This window comes from Nannospalax galili, unplaced genomic scaffold (assembly GCF_000622305.1).
Source record: "Nannospalax galili isolate Female #2095 unplaced genomic scaffold, S.galili_v1.0 scaffold102, whole genome shotgun sequence".
Lineage (NCBI taxonomy): Eukaryota > Metazoa > Chordata > Mammalia > Rodentia > Spalacidae > Nannospalax > Nannospalax galili.
This window is the reverse complement of record NW_008351958.1, coordinates 2,730,213-2,735,707: the sequence shown is the minus strand read 5'-3', so window position 1 is coordinate 2,735,707 and position 5,495 is coordinate 2,730,213.

Below are 5,495 nucleotides of genomic sequence, written 5' to 3'. Positions count from 1 at the left end.
TATATATATATTTAAAGGGATAGTGCCTAGAAGGTAATTTGTGATGGTCAGTTATTGTTAAATTATATTCATATCTTTCAGAAGGATGCTTTCCAAGTATTCTCTATGTAGTAGTGATAAAAAACTGACCAAAAATCACTAGGGAAGGAAAGGGCTTATTTGACTGACACATTCTGATCATAGTCCATCATTGAAAGAAGTCAGTGAAGTTCAAGCCAGGACCTGGAGGCAGGGTCTGAGATGAGACCATGGAGTAGTATTGTTTACTGGTTTGTTTCCCCTTGCTTACTCAACTAGCTTTATGTAGTCCAGGCCCACCTGCCTAGGAATGGCACCACCGACAGTGAGCTGCCCCCTCCTACATCAACTATCAGTTAATAAAATGTCTCATAGACACATTGTACTAGCTACTTTTCTGGTGTTATGATAAAACATTATGACCAAGGCAGTTTAAAGAAGAAAGATTTTACCTCAGCTTACACATTGAGAGGGATAAGAGTTCATCATGACAGGGTATACATGGCAGGAGGCCAAAGTAGAAAGCTGAGAACTCACATCTTCGAGCTTGTACAGGAAGCAGAGAGAGCATTCTGGAAGTGGGGCAAGGCTATAAACTCTCAAAGACCACCCCACTATGTGCTTTTACCTCAGGATCACTCCTCCTAAAGATTCTACAACCTTCCCCAAAGAGCACTATCACCTGGAGATTATATACCAAGTGCTAAAATGTTTGAGCCTATGGGAGGCATTTTTCACTCAAACCACCACATATAGCCACATGCCAATCTGATCTGGACAGTTTTTTAGTTGAAATCCCCCTCCGCACCCTAGGTGACTCTAGTTTGTATCAAGTAGACAAAAACTAACCATCAGAGATGCTAAGCAAGTGAAGTTGTCAGCATTCTAGTGATTTTGAATATAGCCAACTGTGAGTGACAGGAATTCACTGGTGTATATGTAGTTTTTATTAAGTAAACGTTTCTGCCATCTACCTGTCTTGTGTCTGCTTCTTGACTGATCCAGATGACTGTCAATAGTTGAGGAATGATCCAGATGAACGTCAATGGTTGAGGAATGCTGTGACATTTCAGAAGAGACACACAGATGTAGAGGGGGTGATTCAAGAGAAAATTCAGGGAAGACTATTCAACAGAGGGAATAGCAATAGCAAAATCTTCACTTCCCTGCTGTGCTTAGGGGCAGGAAGACCTTTAGTGTGGCTGGCTGGAGAGTAGCTAGTGAAGTCAGGGTGGTAGATGATGAGGTCTTCAATCAGAATGAGAAGGAATGTAGCTGCAGGATTTGGAATAGAAGAATGTCCAACTGAGGTTTTAAAAGAATCCTTCTTGCAGTTGTTTGATTGATCAAACAGTTGGATTGTTAGGAGGTCAACAATGGCAGCAGAAGCACCAGTGGAAAGACTATCACAAGATCCAGGTCAGAGATGCTGGACTTGGCTTAGGATGGAGGGGCTGAGATGCATATAGGCTCTAGAGATGTTCTGAAGGGAGAGGCAACCGATTTCTTGAAAATTGGAGTGTGAGATGTGAGAGGAAAAATGGTGCCAAGAAAGAAGCGAACAAGTGTAGGAGGCTGAGCCAATGAGGATCATGGGGCACAGTAAGTCTGAGATGTTGATTCAATATGAGCACGCAGATGTCAAGAGGCAGGTGGATGGATGAGTCTGGAGTTCAGGGATTTCTGCACTAGAGACATAAATTTGGGAGCCGTCAGTAGTAAGATGATATTTAAAGCCATGAAATTGGATGAGCTCACTGGGGAGAGACTGTGGATAGCAGAGACATTTGCTTAATAAAATCACATATACGCCAGTGAATTCCTGTCACTCACAACTGACTATCTATATTCAAAATCACTAGAATATCTGTATGATTTTTCTCTCTATGAATTTCTGAGATGCAAAGCTCCACAGTGTTCATTGCACAACTCTGCATAAGACCCTTTGTAATAACTTCTTTAAAGCTTGCATCCTTACCAGGCATGGTGGCTCACACCTTTAATCCCAACACTTCCGAGGCACAGGCAGGTGGATCTCTGTGAGTTCAAGGCCAGCCTGGTCTATATAGTGAGTTTCAGGACAGCTGGGGCTACAGGGAGACCCTATCTCAAAAAAACCAAAAAATGCTTGCATTCTTGATTAATAAAGTGAAGAACTGTGCATGTGAGTTAAAAGGTTTTTTTTAAAATATATTTTTATTGTAGTTTTCTGTATTTCATATAATAGATCTTTAAAAACATTTTTTTTAAATTTAATAACCACATAATTAGAAGAAGCATTTCACTACAGCTTTAACATATTCTTTAACACATTCCAGAGCAAGGATACATCTCTTTAAAAGTGGCTGTAAATTTTTAGGTTCACAGTTGAATTAACACAGTTTAGGCTCATCTGGTGGGGTCTCCATGGCCTCCTTGATCAAGAGGAGAGGTGACTCACCACAGTTACAGGACATTTTGAGAGATGCTCATAGTCCCCTGGAACTTAGTCAACCTAGGAGGACAAGGAGCAAAAACTGCCTGTATTAGTCGCTTTTCTGTTGCTGTGATAGAAACACTGACCCGAGCAATTTATAGAAGGGAGAATTTATTTGAGCTTACAGTTCCAGGAGAATTACAGTCCATCTTGGCGGGGAGGCACGGTGGCAGAGGTGGCTGGAGAAGAGGAGCGGAAGCTAAGTTCCATATCTTCCAGCAGGTACAGGAAACAAGAGAGCGACTGGCGATCTGGCAAGGCTTAAGAACTCTTTAAGCCCACCCCTAGTGACATGCTTCCTCCAGGATAGCCACACCTTCTAAAACGTCACAAAACAGCGCCACCATCTGGTGACAGAATGTCCAAATATTTGGAGCCTATGGGGGACATTATCATTCAAACCATCACATTCCACCCCCTGGCCCCCATAGGCTCATGACCATATAAAATGTAAAATGCATTTAGTCCAACTTTAAAAGTCTCCATAGTCTTTATCAGTTTCAATACTACTTTTCAATACTATTTAAAAGCCCACAGTCCAGTCTTTTCTGAGACTTAGGTAAATATCTTAACTATAAGCCTCTATAAAATCAAAAGACAAATTACATACTCCCAACATACAGTGGAACCAAATACACATTACCATTCCAAAAGGGAGGAATGGAGGCATAGTAAGGAAATACCAGACCAAAACAAGACCGAAAACCAGCAGGGCAAAAACCAAATCCAGTGGCTCCACGTCCAACTTTGGGGACTTCCAAAGGGCTTAGATGGCTCAGCCTCTCTAGCTTTGCTGCATGCAACACATATCTCTCTCTTGTGCTGGTACCACTCCCTGTATGTAGGTCTTCTTGGCAGATGCCTCACACCTCTGGCATCACAAACTTCTTGGAGGTCTCCATTGCCAATCAGGCTTCACCTTCACAGCTTCCCGCAATGGCCTATCAGGGCCTTCTCTAGGCAGGGGAAACCCTGCTTCATGCTGCCTGGCCTCCAAGACTCTCTGAAACCTCAGAGGAAGAATTGATGAGCCCTTCACTCTTCCATCTGTCATCCCTCTAAAGCCAACACCGGTGAATGACACTGTCAAGTTTGACTGTAAGCTTGGGGTGCAAGCTTGGACTGCTTTATCCATTTTAGAAGCTTTTCTCTTCCGTGGTCCCTGCAGCATTTTCCTTTTATGAGTTGGAGGCTTAACTGGGTGTGGTCTTGCCCTGGAGGCATCACTGTGGTGAAATCTTCTGGGAGGTACTTCCTCAGGGTCAGCACACAGAGGGGACCTGAACCTCCATCTCTAGCTGGAAGCAGGACTTCGTAATGTGTAAGAGTCTCCTGCATGGTTCTGATGTTGAAAGTGTGAAGGGGTCACAGAGAGTAGGTGAGGCTTGGCACTCTGAGATGCCAGGAAAGGCCATGGGTGAAAGTACAGCTTCAGTTACAGTTAAGACCCCAGGATTGTAGGGGGTCATAGAGAGAATCTGAGGCTTTGCACCCCAAGAGGCAAGAAGAGGCCATTGGTGAGGGTGTAGTCTCAGTTTCAGTGGAGACCCCAGCTCTTTGGAGATGCCTGGACCATGGGATGACCACCAAGGACAGCAGTAGGTGTGGAATGGAGCTGGCCTGGGTCTGCGAGATGAGTTGAGTGTGCTGTGGATGGCAGAGTCAGAGCTGCCAGTACCCTTCAGAGCCCAGAAGATCATGAGTGAATCCCAGATAGATGTCCAGCCTCGAGATACTTTGCTGGACTTTGGTTTTACTTAGGTGTGCCCGATTGATTCTTCCCTTTGAAATATGACAGTGCTTGTTTTGGATTTTACAGAAGCCCACCCACAGTTAAGAGACTTAAGTGTTTGGATTTTTTAAGGATTGTGGGGTTTTTAAGGTTGTACTGTCTTATGTTGTGATATTAACATCATATCTTGGGGACAAAAATTGGAAAGTTTATGGCTTAGTGTTTGTGTGTCAAGTTGACAAGGGGTCAATTGTGCTGGATAGCTATAGTGTCAACTTGACACGCCTGGGTTGAGGGAGCCTCAATTGGGGAATTTCCTCTATTGGACTGGCCTGTGGCCATGTCTGAGGGGCATCTTGATGAGTGATGTGGTAGGGCCCAGCCTGCTGTGGGTGGTGCCACCACTGGGCAAGCGGGCCTGTGTTGCATAAGAAAGCAGGCTGAGCAGGGGCCAGGGGAGCAAGCCAGTGAGCAGCATTCCTCCATGGCCTGTGCTCCAGCTCCTGCCTCCAGGTTCCTTCCCTGAATTCCTACCTTGGGCTCCCGGATGAACTGTGACCCAGGATATGTAAGCTAAATAAATCCTTTCCTCCCCAAGTTGGTAGTGGTCAGAGTATTTTGTCACAGCAATGAAGAACAAACAAGGACACTGTCCTTTATGTCACCCTGACCAAATTAGTATAGGCCTCAAAGTATGGCTGGGAAAAAACCAAGAAGGTTAGTTCCACCAGTCTGGTACTTTTGATTACCATGTGCCATGTAGACAGAGCTTGGGCAAAGACCAAACACTCTCAGATAGACCTTGCCTAGACATATATTACATTCTTTGCTCTGGCTGTATGTATAATTTGTCAGTAGGTTGTTGGCCTAATATGGTTCCCTCTGGTTTTCTAAAACTAGCTAGGCATTATTTATCTCTCACATTGTCTAACCCTCCCATCATGGTTTCCCCATTTAAGGTGGCCCTGTTCTTCCCATTTCTCCCTTAATAATAACCCTTCCTATGGTCCCACATCTCTTGAGCTCCTTCTTTCCCTTTATCCCCTAGGTTTCTTGTATAACCTTACCTCTTCCCTCCCCTTAAAATAATCCCATTTTTATCTATATCTCCCTTATTAACACCTGTTTTTTACTGTTCTTCTCTTCCAGATTCTTTTCCTTTACCTCCTCTTCATTATCCTGGCTCCTGTAGCTATGTCTGGATACATATTCACTTATAAGCATTTGGTGCTAGGATCCATGTATGAGGGAGAACATACGCAGTTTGTT